A 14,322-nucleotide genomic window follows, 5' to 3' on the forward strand; every position below is an offset into this window, starting at 1 on the left:
GAGAAGGGGCGGGGCCAGTAAATCTAATGGCAGTGAGAAGGGGCGGGGCCGGGAAGTCTAACGGCAGTGGGAAGGGGCGGGGCCGGGAAGTCTAATGGCAGTGAGAAGGGGCGGGGCCGGGAAGTCTAATGGCAGTGGGAAGGGGCGGGGCCGGGAAGTCTAATGGCAGTGGGAAATGGCAGGGCAGGAAGTCTAGTGACCCTCCAATCTCCAACCCTCCCCCAAACTCCAGACCCCAACAGATTTTTAGTGGAGGCACTGCCCATCTGCCCCTCAACCAGCTCTCACTCCCAGCAGACGCCAACAGTCCTCCACACCCCCCGGCACCCAGGCGGGGCACAGACAAGGGCTCCTGGGCTCTTCTCTTCTGGATTTCCCCAAATCCCACTGATCCTTCCTTCTTCGTCTCTCTGGATCCATTCCTTCCTCTCCATTCCTAAAGCTGCCTCCCCAGTCCAGTCTGTGAACTGGTCTCTCTGCCTCCAAATTCTTCCCATTCCTGCCCATCCTTCACGCTGCCAAATTAATCTTTCCAAAATACTGTTTTCATCATGTCACTCCTTGGCTTAAGAAAACAAGACGGTCCCTTACTGCCTACTGGTTCCAATCCAGACTGAGCTTGGCGTCCAAGACAGTCCATCCACTGGCCCCACCTTAATTTCATGGGGTTTAGGGCTAGAAGGCATCGGAGAAGTCATCAAGGGACCACCTTTTCCTTTTACAGATAAGTGTGTGGCAAAGACAGGATTCGAACCCGGTTTCTCATTACAAATTCAGTCTCCTTTCCACTTTATCTCGCTGCTTCACTGTTCCTGCTGAACCTAACCTCTGTGCTCTGGTCAGCATAGCCTCTCAGCTGGCCCCTGCATAGGCCATGCTTCCTTCCCTCTGTATTGTCCCCCCACCTGAGATACACCGTCCCCCACCCCCATCACCTCAATATAAGTGCCACCTATCCTCAAAGGCCAGGCTCAGATTTCACTTCTTTCACAAAGCCTCCCCTGACTAGCCCAGACCACCACAACCCTTCCTCTTGTGAATTCAACAGAACCTAGGCTTTAACACAATACAGCACATACATAGTATGATAAAACGTAATATAACATAATATAACGTCACACACACAGAATACTCAATTTGATGAACTTACACTAAATGCCTACCATGCGCAAAAGCACTACAGTGCTGCGTGGGCTGACCTCCTCAACAAGGCCTCGGCCAAGCTGGTGCTGAGATCTTTCAACATTCCTTAAGAGATTAAGCCAAGGAGGCAACTGGGCCCAAAGATCATGAGGATCACTATCTGATGAGCCCTAAGGCAGGGACATTCACACTCCCCAAAGCCATGCAACAGTGCCATGGAGGACAACGCCCAGAGACATTTTGTCTATAAATTCCACTGGAGGATGATATCAATACTCACTGCCCAATGACCAGAGTAGCAGAATCGTGCTGGACTCTGGCACCCTCAATGTGTCGGGAAGCTCACTGGCTCAGACCTGACCATCTCCCATATCAGTATCTCTAGACTGGCCTCTCAGTCCCCTGTAACACCACATTTCTTCAGGATGTCGGCTTGACACGTCGGAGGCCAAGCCTGCCCGTTTGCTAAACTTGCTCACTTCACAATTCCCCTCTATGTACCCCAAGCACCCCCCTCCTCCATGATGACAGATCTACAAATCGTCTTCACTGATCCCCTGCTTTCCCACTAACATCCAATCTCCCACAAAGTCCTGGAGAACCTTAATACACAGAATGCCATTGCCATAGCGGACCCCCTTCCTGGGCTGGAATCAAGGTCTGAAAGGCCTGATTTAAACTTTGTCTCAAACCGCCCAAACACCCTGCTCTTTAACCCCACTCAGAAATCAGGCTGCAGTGTTCCATATCCAGCACACACTCAAACAGTTCTGACTAGTGTGTAAATACTGAAATGACCAATTCCTAGACTTTATCATTTTCAAATCAATGTGGAAAATTATATCACGTCTTTTAAAGACGGACAAATCTGTTCCAAAAAGTGATGGCAAAGTGTCTTAGAACAGAAGTATAAAATGTGACTGGGAAACGTTTAACAAAATACATAAAAGCACAATTCAACATCAATAATGTTAATTTGTGGTCTTCTAAATCAATAAGCTGCCCAGGTCCTTTCTCTTTGAGTCTGACCCCACTCTCTTAAGAGTAGTTAAAAGGGATCATAGTAAAAAAAAAATGTGCATAATAATAATAGCTAACATTTATACAGCTCCTTACTTGCCAGGCACCACTAAGCCCTTTAAAATCATTATCTCTTTGATCCTCACAATGCTGGAAGATAGGTGTTATTATTATCCCCATTTTACAGAGAAGAAAACAAAGGCAAACAGAGGTTAAGTGACCCCACCAGGGTCACACAGCTACTAGGCTCTGCATTCACATTTGGACTCAGATCTCCCTAACTCCAAGCCCTTTTAACTCCAGAGCCTTCCCTCTTAATTATTTCCTATTTATCCTGTGTACACCTTGCTTTGTATGTATTTGTTTTCATGTGGTGCATCCCCCCCCATTAGACTGCAAGCTCCTTGAGGGCAAGGGCTGTCTTTTGCCTCTTTTTGTATCCCCAGAGCTCAGCCCAGTGTCAGGCACACAGAAGGTGCTTCCTAAATGTTTACTGAACTGAACTTTAAAACTGCTGTAGAAATGTGAGTTACTGTGGGAACGGTGACTAGACACGTCAGAGAGGAGGCACAGAGGGGGCTCGTTGGGAGGGAAAGGCCACACGCATCACGGCGCCATCCAAAGCGGGAATTCTTAAGGTCAGGCTGGACAGCCACCTGGCTGGCGTCCTCTCAGGGCTTTTCTTGGAGCAGGTGACCGCCAGCCCCACCCAATTCTGGGATTCCATGAAGTCACTGGACCTGCAGTTTTCTCATCTGCGAAATGCAGAGGCTAATTCATGCTGCTCCGCTGGCTTTGGCCTTGCTCCCAGGGATGCTGTTGTTAAGGATTTAGTCGGATAATGCATGTAAACGGCTTTGAAAACCTTAAAACTTGAGCAATCGCCATTAAACTCTGAAGACCCCCAGCCCTCTCTCCACTTACTTTGTATTCACTGGGTAGATTTTGTATTGACTTATAGGTTGTTCATGCTGTTTCCTCTGATAGACTGGAAGCTCCCTGAGGACAGGGCTGTGTCCCTTTGGTTTTTGTGTTCCCAGGCACAGTTCCTGACACAGGTGGTGCTTAATAAACGCTTGGATGCATGACTGGCTGAAGGACTGGTAAATATCGCATCAATATGGGGGGGGGAGTACAGTCACGTGGCTCTGACACGCCTCTTCCACTTCCAAACCTTCCTAGGGTGCACGTGGGAGACGAGGAGGAAGGAACTCACCGGAGCGCCGCCGGGCGCAGGGACGGCCAGTGGGGTGGACCCCGGGCACTCACGCCCAGGTCGGCCTTCCCTGGCCTGGGCAAAGAGACAGAGATGACGGCGGGGACAGCAGCGTGCCGATGACGTCACCCGCCCCGCCCCCGGATGTGCCCGGCGCGGGGCCGCCGGAAGTGCCCTCCAAGAGCGCGGGAAGCCTTCCGTCCTCCGGCGCTCCAGGGGAGCGCAGGGCCCGGGCCGCTCGAACATACCCCACTCCGCCCGCCCGTACCGCGCGCGTTCTCCCTGCCGCTCAGACCCAGAAGGACCAACCTGTGGCCGCGCCCCCGACTGACAGGTCAAGGTCCGGCCTCCATGCGGGCTGCTGCGCATGCGCACCGGCTGAAGCCCGCAGATGCTCCGGGACGGCGGAGGGGCGGGTCTAGTGTGCACATGCGCGCTGACTGTCGAAGCTTTACGGAGGGGGCGGGGCCCACATGTGGCTCCCAGGGGCCGGAAGCTCCAGCCCGGAAGGGGCGCAGGCTGCCCCTCATTGGACGGCGGGACCGAGGCCGTCCAGGAGGGGCGGAGACTTCATGGAATCCCAGAATTGGGTGGGGCTGGCGGTCACCTGCTCCAAGAAAAGCCCTGAGAGGACGCCAGCCAGGTGGCTGTCCAGCCTGACCTTAAGAATTCCCGCTTTGGATGGCGCCGTGATGCGTGTGGCCTTTCCCTCCCAACGAGCCCCCTCTGTGCCTCCTCTCTGACGTGTCTAGTCACTGTTCCCACAGTAACTCACATTTCTACAGCAGTTTTAAAGTTCAGTTCAGTAAACATTTAGGAAGCACCTTCTGTGTGCCTGACACTGGGCTGAGCTCTGGGGATACAAAAAGAGGCAAAAGACAGCCCTTGCCCTCAAGGAGCTTGCAGTCTAATGGGGGGGATGCACCACATGAAAACAAATACATACAAAGCAAGGTGTACACAGGATAAATAGGAAATAATTAAGAGGGAAGGCTCTGGAGTTAAAAGGGCTTGGAGTTAGGGAGATCTGAGTCCAAATGTGAATGCAGAGCCTAGTAGCTGTGTGACCCTGGTGGGGTCACTTAACCTCTGTTTGCCTTTGTTTTCCCTGCCTTTGCGAGGTATAGTCTTGACCTCTTGTCCGGTCCCTGGGGTGTCACCTCCATCGCCTGGCCCAGCCTGTCTGCAAATGGGCCTTGTTCCTGAGCAATCGTAGGAATGTGCCTTTTCCCACCTCCAGGCCTTTGCCCAGGCTGGGCCTCCTGCTTCCACCGGGGGAACCCCTTCCTTCAAGGGTCAACCTGAGGCCCTTCCTGGTTCTCTGCCCTGCCCAAGAAAGTTATTTTTCACTAATCCCCTGAGCCCCATGAATTTATTTTGTCTACATGTTGTCTTCCATGATGGAATATAAAGCAGGGACTGTATTTTGGGGGTTTAAAAACAAACAAAAAAACTTCCAGGGCAGCCAAGTGGCACAGTGAATACAGCTCTGGCCTTGAGTCAGGAGGACCTGAGTTCAAATGTGACCTCAGACACCTGACACTTAGTAGTGTGTGACCTGGGCAAGTCACTTAACCTCGATTGCCTCACCCCCCCAAAAAAGCAAAAAAAACCCCTTTTTATCTCCAGCACTTAGCACAGTACCTGGCACATAGTAGATGTTTTTAAAATATTTCTTGATTTATTGTCAAAGATGGATAAGTATCAGTGCCACAGATAGCTATAATAAATCACTGTTTATATAATAGTGTATGCTTTATATATTATAATTATAATACAGGTTATAATTATTATAATATAGTAATAATAACTCACATTTATATGGAACTTTAAGGTTTACGAATTGCTTTATATACGTTATTTGAGTTGAGCCTCAGGGCAACCACATAGGGTAAGTATTTAAGGTATTATTACCCCCCCTCCCATTTTCCAGGTGTGGAAACTGAGGCTCAGAAAAGTGAAATGATTTGCTGAAGGTCACACAACTAGTAAGCAAGAGGTAACATTTGAACCTGTCTTCCAGATTTCAAGCCCAGCACTCTATCTACCATAGCAGAGTTGAAAATAGACGATATTGCTCTTGAACATTTAATATTTAACTCAGCAAGCATTTATGAAGTTCCTTCTATGTGACAGTCACTGTACTAAGCTCTGGAGAGAAAAGGATAAGATCCTCTAGAGGGTCCCCAATTCATTTGTTGGTTGGCTCCCTCAGAAGTCGGCTACTCAGCCATTGATGAAAGTTACTCTGTGGGACTCTCTTCCTAAGATGAGAGGTCACAGGTCCCTACCATTGATCTTACACTTAATAGTCAGCCAGTAGATACAGTAAGTTCAAAGCAAAGGCATTTACTAAGATGATCTGGTAATAAACAAAAAAAAGTAGCTATAAAATATCACACCCCCATAAAGCTGAGGTTCCCTCTGCGGCAGAGTGGGCGTGGATGCCAGTTACACTGGTGGGGCACATGTGACCACCTCCAGCCCCGACGACCTTTCTCATCTCATGGAGTCCTCACACAGCTCCCCTTGGGCACGTCATCTGGGCTGCTCAATCCAAATCCCTGCGTCTGCTCCATGTAGCCCTTCTCTCTTGAATCCATAGCCTGCTGGCAGGGGTCTTCATCCTCGAAGCGTCTTGATGTGTGGAATGCTGTTGCTTTCTATGTCTGTGCCTCCAAAGAGAGAGAAAGTGTGTGTCTTTCCTCCCTGGATGTGTCTTGACTGTACCTTGACCTCTCTTGGACTGACAAGCTCTCAGTCTATTCACCTGTGCCCAGGGCTTGGCAGACCCCAGCTTTTCAAAGGCCTTCAGGAGTGTGGTCAGTTATTCCTCAGCCAATGGGCACCTGGGCAGCAGCTGCATGTGGGGTTAAGTGACAGCTAGTGAGTGTTATGTGTCTGAGGCTGGATTTGAACTCAGGTCCTCCTGACTCCAAAGCCTGTGCTCTATCCACTGTGCCACCTCACTGCCCCTGAAGTTCACATTTCTTAAAGAGTGACAAGGCATAGATACTGGACATTGTGAATACATTAATACAAGGTTACCTCTGTTATCTGCCCCTTGCTTTTTTTGGTTACATCAGTAGGGGAGAGGGAAACTGAAAACTTCCCCCCAGTATATAAAACGAAAGTGGAATACCTCCTGCCCTCAGGGAGCTTATGTTCTAATGTAACATAAAAGTATATGTAAATGTAACCGTATGTTTGTGAGAAATATTTAAGAATTACAGATTTAGAGCTAGAAGGGCCATCAGAGGCCCTCTAATCCAATTCCCCCATTTTATAGATAAGGAAACTGAGGCCTAGAGCAGGGGTGGCCTCAAGGCCATGTGCACCTCTAGATCCTTAAATGTGGCCCTTTGACTGAATCCAAACTTCACAGAACAGATCCCCTTAATAAAAGGATTGTTTTGTAAAACTTGGACTCAGCCAAAGGGCTGCACTTGAGGACCTAGAAGGCCACATGCAGCCTCTAGGCCACAGGTTTCCCTCCCCTGGCCTAGAGCATTTAAGTGAAGGCCACATAGCTGGTAAGTGTCAGAGGTGGGATTAGAACCCAGATGCTCTGTCTCCAGAGCTTTTCTTACTCTGCTCTACTGTAGTGGGAAGATTGACCTGTTGGATTGCTACAGGAAGGGAAGGGTTCTTCCTCCCTTCCACTCCACCCCTACAGAGGGATGTCCCAGAGCAAGAAAACAAAGGGGAACCTTGCTGGGTAACAACACAACGCCCAAGCCCAGCCCCCATGAGACAACCAAACTTCTTTCCACTGTCTCTTTGTGGAAAGGGGAACCCTGGATCCATGCGTTCTATAACCTGGCACATAGTAAGTGCTTAATAAATGTTTTTATTCATTCAATAAGTCTCTCTCATATAGGTCCTGAGCCCCCAGCCAGATGCCAGAAAAAAAGCACCTTCAGAGACGTTCTGTGCTCTTTGACCCCTTCTCTCTCTACATAATGTGTCAGCTCTGTGCCTCCCTCTCTTACAGCTCTATTCATGAAGAATGAAGCAAGCAAGCCAGAGTTGTTAGGTTTGATCAGGTCTTTACATTGGTATTGGTATTCATCAAACAAATTATAAACAAATTTTAAGAGCAGGAAAACCTTGGATTTGACAAAGGCTCTTTTGTACACTGAGGCAGGCATTTCATCTTAAACCTAGTCTACCAAATGGCAAGTCAGATAACCAATAGCCTTCTTTTCCTTTTCCTCCAACTGTCCCATGTGGCCACTGAAGACAGGGGTGATGGGAGTCCAAGGAGCTCTGGAATTGACCGTGTCAGAGAAGGTGCTGTGCTCCATGAGTGAAGCAGAATTGAAGGAGCTCAAGAGAAACACAAGATGCCCAGATCTGACGACATCTCCACTCCAAATGTTCACGCGGCCTACTTGTGCCTGACCTGTGGTGGAGCATTCCCAACTCACATTGGTCTGATCAGCCACAGGGGGACACTGTACCTTGACCCTAACACAGTAATGTCACCTTGGTCCTCTTTGAGCACGAAGGGCAACGGCCAATCCTTAAACACCTTTTAGGTGCCAGGCACTGTGCTAAGCTCTGGGGTTACCAAAAGAGGAAGAAGACAGTCCGAGCCCTTAAGGAGATTAGTCTAATGGGGCTTGGGGGGACAGGGAACAGCAGGCAAAGAAATGTATACAAAACAAGCTGTACACAGGATAAATAGGAAACAATTAGCATTAAAAGGGGAGGGGGAAGACTTCCTACAGGAGGTCAATAGAGTGGAGGGGGGGAAAGTGCTCCAGACATGGCAGACAGTCAGAAAAAATGCCCAGAGCTGAGAGGTGGAGAGTCTTGCTCATGGACCAGCCAGGATGCCGGTGTTCCTGGGTTGAGTAGATGGTTAGGAGTATGGTGTAAGGAGATCGGAAAGGGAGGGGGAGTCGAGTTTGTGAAGGACTTTGATGCCAAACAGAGGTTTTGTATTTGCTCCTGGAGGCAACAGGGAGCCACTGCAGTTTACTGGGCAGGGGGCTTAACGTGGTCTGACCTGTGCTTTAGGAAAAACTACTTTAGTGGCTGAACGGAGGATGAACTGGAGTGGGGACAGACCTGAGGGAGGCAGAGCCTTAGGCAGGAACAGCAATAGTCCAGGCCTTGCATATAGGGGTGGGAGGGAGGGGAAGGGAGAGATAGGAGTTCCTGAGGAACCAGGAGGAGGGTGGTATTCTTGTAATAGGGAAGGTGGGATGGGGGTGGGGGGGATGTTAGGGGGAAAGATGGTGAGTTCAGCTTTAGATGTGTTGAATTGAAGATGTCTCCTCGACATCCAGTTGGAGATGTCTGCAAGGCTATTGGAGGTCAGCAGAGAGGGTGGGGCAGGATTGGTAGATTTGAGAATCATCATCAGCACAGACTGATGAGATCACCCCGTGAAATAGTGCAGAGGGAGAAGGGAAGAGGGTTCAGGACAGAGCTCTGAGGGACACCTCCGTCAGAGGGCATGATCTGGAGGAGGAGCCAGCAAAGGAGACAGAGAAGGAGGAGGAGAACCAGGAGAGAGGAAAGGGAAGGGGGGCGTCCTGAGACTCCAGAGAGGAGAAGATCAAGGAGGAAAGGGTGATCAGCAGTGTCAAAGGCTGCAGAGAGGTCCAGAATGTGACCCCAGAAAGCTCTGGTTCCTCATCCCACACCAGAATGGGTGAGCCTTATAATAATAAGGTTGGAAGGGTAGGTCGGTCATTGAATAAACACATGTTTAACGCCCGCTGTGTGCCAGGTCCTGTGCTGAGGGCTGGGGACACAAAGAAAGGTGCCAGATAACCCCTATTCTCAAGGAGCCCTGGACTAATGGGAGACACATGGAGCGACACGATGGAGCCATATATATGATCTAGTGACGTTTCCAGCGCAACACCCTCCATCTCTCAGCCCTGGCCATCCCCTCTGCCTGGAACCTCTCCCTCCTGCAGTCTAACTAGACCTCCTGGCTTCCCTTAAGTCCCGACTAAAATCCCCCCTCCTCCAGGAAGACTTCCCCAAACCCTCTTGACCGCAGTGCTTTCCTTCTGTTATTTCCTATTTATCCTGGATCCAACTTGCTCTGTATGTATTTGTGTGCATGTTGCCTCCCCATTAGATGGTAAGCTCCTTGAGGCTAGCAGCTATTCTGCTTTTGTCTTTATGTAGGGGGGGGGGCAGGCTTCCCTTTCCCTCTCTCCTAATGATGTCATCACAGAAAGTGAAGGGTAGATAACAGAGCTAAACAAGTATTCATGTGCTAACAGTATCTTTTGCCTCTTTTTGTATTCTTAATAAATGATTATTGGTTTTTGATTGATTGATTAACTTAACCCTGAACTGGCTAGGCAAGGAAAGGGTCTGAGCTTTGGGAGGCAGGGGATCTTATCACTTAACCTCCATGTAACTTCCCTGGGCTGTAAAATGAAGAGGTCAGCCTCAATGTCCCACTCGGCCTGGGAGGACACAAAGGGATGAAGGGACGGGAGGTCACAATGATGACAAAGAGCAGGGTTAGGAAGAGCGAGGCGTAGGGAGGCTCCAATGGAGTAATAGGAGGTTGTGGTTGGACGAAGGAATTCCAGAGTTCTAGGTCTCAGAAGTGGACCAGTGAGTGATGCTGAGATGAAGGGTGTGAACTGGTCCTGGGTGTGGCTGAGGCAGGGAGGAGGAGACGAGGTGCTCTATTTGAAATAGACTTAAAGGTTAACTTCTTGGGTAATTAATATCTGACATGTCAATGTTCATGGGTAATAGTTCTTGTTAATTTATTATTGCTGTCTGTTATTACGAGTATTTATTTTCAATGTTAATTATTAATCTTAATTACATTTATAATAATACGAGCTAGCATTTTAAATAATACTTTAAAGGTTACAAAGCACTTTAAGTATGCCTTCTCATTTGCCCCTCACAACACCCTATGAAGTAGGTGATACTACTGTCCCCATTTTATAGATGAGGTTAATAGTAGCCCCTAATGAGAAAGGTTAAGTAACTGAAAATAAGCCTGAGAGGGGTTAGGTGACTTGTCCAGGGTCACTCAGCCTCATCCAGGTGGCCTTAGGGCCACAGGTTCCCCACCCCTGACCCTAGTCAACATCTGAGGTGGGCTTTGAAAGTCTTCTGACTCCGATCCCGGAGCGCTATCCCTTGCTCCGTCTAACCTGTCCCAATGATCACTTCATTTCCCCTCCTCGCAGTGGGGGTGGGGGAAGGGGTGCATCTCAAAGGCCACCTACTCCAACCTGTACCCAAGGAAGAATTTCAACATAACATGGCATACTGGATGGAACCAGGGAGACAAGGATCAAATCCTACCCCAGACACTTACTAGCCACGTGACCCTGGCCGAGTCCCCTTTCTGTGCCTCAGCGTACCCATCTGTAAAATGAAGACGTTGTACTCAGTGGTGCTAAGGTCCCTTGCAGCTAGGAGCCTATGATTCCTGACAAGTGAAAACCATCTTCCATCTTAAGACAACCTAGGTCCACTCTGGTGCTGGGGAGGTCACTGAGCTGGAAAGTGGCCTACTCCTCCTCTGGATGGACCTCAATGGGAGGAGGCATTTCTTTAAATTGAGCCAAAATGGAGCAGAAATCTCCCTTCTACGACTGCCTGATGCTGTTGCCTCCAGAGTCTTCCCCTACCTACAAGCCTCTCAGATGCTCGGAGGCAGAATCCTTGGCTTTTCTCAAGGCTCCCCCTCCTACAGGAAGCCTTTCCTGAGTCCCCTGATCCTTTGTGGGTTTTCCCCTCTCCAGATTACACTTATATATCTCTGCAGGCTCTGAGCTCATTCTCCCCACCCAGGCCCCAAGAGCTCATGAATTTAGGGGTAACGCCGAGGGGTTGGGGTGGCTTTTATACTATTGCTCATGGAACAGGGGCCTGGCCACCGAGCCCAGTCCTTATGAACATGTGCAGAGAACCCCAAGATGCTCCCCGGCTTGGATGAAACGGAGAATCCTGTTTCTGGGAGAGCTGCAATCATGCATAATAGAAATACCTTGGAGAGACTTCAGAGCATGTGTAGACATTCTAACGTGTGGGGTCTGTTAACCACATGGTGAAGAGGAGCCTCATTGATTGGCTAGAAAACAGGGCTTTCTCTTGGTGTGCCATCTTCTAGCTGATGATGAGAGGGAGATGACACCCACCCCCATCCCCAACCAAGGCCATTGTGGCCCCAGGAACATAGGCTATAACCTTGTGAGTTTCAAAAGGTCAGAAGATCAAGCCAGGAGGAAGTCCTTGCAGCCCCCATTATGGACCCCATTTACTCTTGGACTTCCTCCCGGCTTAGTCTTCTGACCTTTAAAAACTCATAATCGCCTTCTCTCTTGTTTCCCCACCCTGCCTCCCTCTAAGTGACAGAAACCTTTCTGTGAGTTATAACTCTCCCAGACAATGCGTCCCCTGAGACAACAAACAGGAGCTTATGTTCGGCTGGGTGCTGGGCACACAGTAAGGTGCTTAATAAATGTGGTTTCATTCATTCTCATGGAATCTCGAACAATGCCCTGCCCCTAATAGGAGCTCAACCAGTTCTTGCTGGGGAGGATAACACATCATACCATTAAATTCCATGGGAAAAGACACAACCCAGCAATCCCCAGAGTGGGGGGTGGGGTGGGGAGTGAGCAGGAGGCTGGACAAAGACCGTGGGGAAGGCGCTGTCAGAGGAGGCCATCCATAGCACAGTGAGAGGCTGCAGGGGGTCCACATCATGTCACAAAATGTTTTATTGGTATTTTTCTTTTCAATTCAAGTTGCTTACCAAAGACTCCCCTGCCTCTGTCCTCTCCCTCCAAACAATCTCTTTCTTGTAACCAAGGATTTCGGTTAAGAAAAGTCAAGATATTGGCCTGGTCTGCCGACGTATTTCTCATTCTCAGTCTGTCTTCCACCACTTCTTTTCCAAGAGGCGAGAGACATCCTTCGCTGTCAGTCCTATGAAGATGTGATGGTCCCTGCATTAATCAGCGTTCTTCATTTTCAAAATCCTTTTTAACCATCTCCTAATAGAGACCCTGCCAGCTTGCGTCCTCCTGATGTGTGTCTCCAGACTCAGCAGAAGCCCTGCAATGGGGGACAGCCCGCACATGCAGCCACGCAGAGCTTCCTGATCTCCCCTCCCCTCCCCAGTGTCCAGCTTGTTCCAGGGTGTCCCAGTGGGACTGCCCCCACCAGGCGCGTGGCGCCTCCTGCCTTTGATACTATCTGTGTGACCTGGACCAGGCCTCTTCATCTCCCTCGGCCTCAGTTTCCTGCTCTGTAAATGAGGGGCTGGGCCAGCTAGCCTCTCGATGCCTTTCCAAAAGCTGCACTCCTCAGGGCGCATCCTTCCAGCTCTCCAAGCCTCGGGTGGGCTTTCGAGGGGTCCCACAGGAAGCTCCGTGGCCTTTACCATTCGTGGGGCTGCGTCCCTCAGCCCCTGGAGATGGTCGGCTGTCCCACCCCTCCCCCAGCTCTGGAAACACGAGGCCCCGGGAGCTCCCAGGCAGGCTGGCCCGCCCTCCAACACCGATTCTCACCTGGCAGTCACGTTTGTAGGTTTTCTAGGTGTGCGCTTGGGAAACAAGCCGCCTCTTTTGTGTCTCTTGCCCCTCTAAGCTTCATAAGTTCACAGCAGAATCTCAACTGCTGTCAGCTCACAGTTGGAAAACAATGAGATTATTTTAGCCCTCGGTGAGTAAACAAAGGGCTGTGTAAGTCTGTTTGCTCTTCCCTCTCCTGGCTCACAGCTGCCAGCCCTGCCCTACCTCTAGTGTGGGGGCCTCCCGATCCCCCTAATCCCAGAGCCCTCCATCACGGTGGGCAGCCTGGCAGCTCCCACCTTCAGGTTCACATCCCCTTGTCAGCCCCAAACCAGGACGGGGCTTAGTAATGACATCCCTGCCCCAGGTTGCTGAGAACACACAAGAGGTCCCCCTCCTAAAGACTCCCCAGAAACCTGCAGCCAGTGGTGTAAGTAGAAGTCCTGGGTGGGGGTGGGAGCTTCCAAACAACCTTTATTCGAGGCTCCCTCCCTGGGGCCTCAGCTTCGCAGCCCCTCACCTCTTCCCCCTCCCCCTCCTCTGCTACCCTCAGGGTCTCCCTCTCCTAGTAGCCCCCTGGGTAATAGCTTGAGAATCAGACACTTAAGAGCTGAAAGGCGCGCGCGCGCGCACACACACACACACACACACACACACACACACACACACACACACACACACGCCTCTCCACAACCCCCCCAACCCCCAGCTAGGCCAACTTGTACCTGCAAAGGTGTTCCCTGCCCAACCCTGCCCCAGTGAACAGCAAACCTCTGCTCAAAGAACCCAAGGGAGAGCAGCCGACCTGTCCCCCAGGCAGCCCATCCCACTTGAGGACAGCTCCCCTGGCTCCTCATTTTTCCTTACTCCTAGTCTAAATCTGCCCTTTTTGCAAGCTTCACCCATTCCTTGTTCCCAACTCTACCCTCTGGGGCCACGCAGAGCAAACCCAATTTCTCCTTCCTTGAGACAACCTTCAGACACTTGGAGACACTCCCAGAAATCTCAGTCCTTCTGCTGATCTCTTTTCTTCACCATCCTCTTCAGGATAGATTCTTTTTTTTTTTTTGGTTAGGCAGTTGGGGTTAAGTGACTTGCCCAAGGTCACACAGCTAGTAAGTGTCAAGTGTTTGGTCTGAGGCTGGATTTGAACTCAGGTCCTCCTGACTTCAGGGCTGGTGCTCTATCCACTGCGCCACCTAGCTGCCCCAGATCCTTTTTTTTTTTTAATGGTGGCATCTAGAGATGAACATAATACTACAATTACCTGACTAGGACAGAGGCAGCAGGGCCCCTTGTGGGAGAAGCTGGGGGGCTTACTTCCAGAAAACCATCATGACATGTAATGGACAGGCTTTCCGTACCTGGTTCTGGTGTGATGAAGAATCTGGCTGTGGCTGTGTGGCATCCAGTCAGCTA

At 50.2% G+C, this 14,322-nt stretch overlaps 1 protein-coding gene across 10 annotated transcripts in view; it reads right to left on the reverse strand.

The window, feature by feature from the left end:
• Positions 1–3,803, reverse strand: part of GNB1L (G protein subunit beta 1 like) — a 152,073-nt gene extending 148,270 nt beyond the window's left edge. For 5 of the 10 annotated variants that reach the window (XM_020996513.2, XM_078154465.1, XM_078154458.1 and 2 more), the window contains exon 1: positions 3,088–3,177. The gene's annotated coding sequence lies outside the window, so the exon portion shown is untranslated. Of the gene's footprint in view, positions 1–3,087; positions 3,273–3,379; positions 3,666–3,688 lie in introns of those variants that run through there. The other 5 variants (XM_078154456.1, XM_020996521.2, XM_020996515.2 and 2 more) reach the window with 5 other exon arrangements.
• Between the last annotated feature and the right edge of the window lie 10,519 nt (positions 3,804–14,322).

This window comes from Phascolarctos cinereus, unplaced genomic scaffold (assembly GCF_003287225.1).
Source record: "Phascolarctos cinereus isolate Bilbo 61053 unplaced genomic scaffold, phaCin_HiC Scaffold_4;HRSCAF=312, whole genome shotgun sequence".
Classification (NCBI taxonomy): Eukaryota; Metazoa; Chordata; class Mammalia; order Diprotodontia; family Phascolarctidae; genus Phascolarctos; species Phascolarctos cinereus.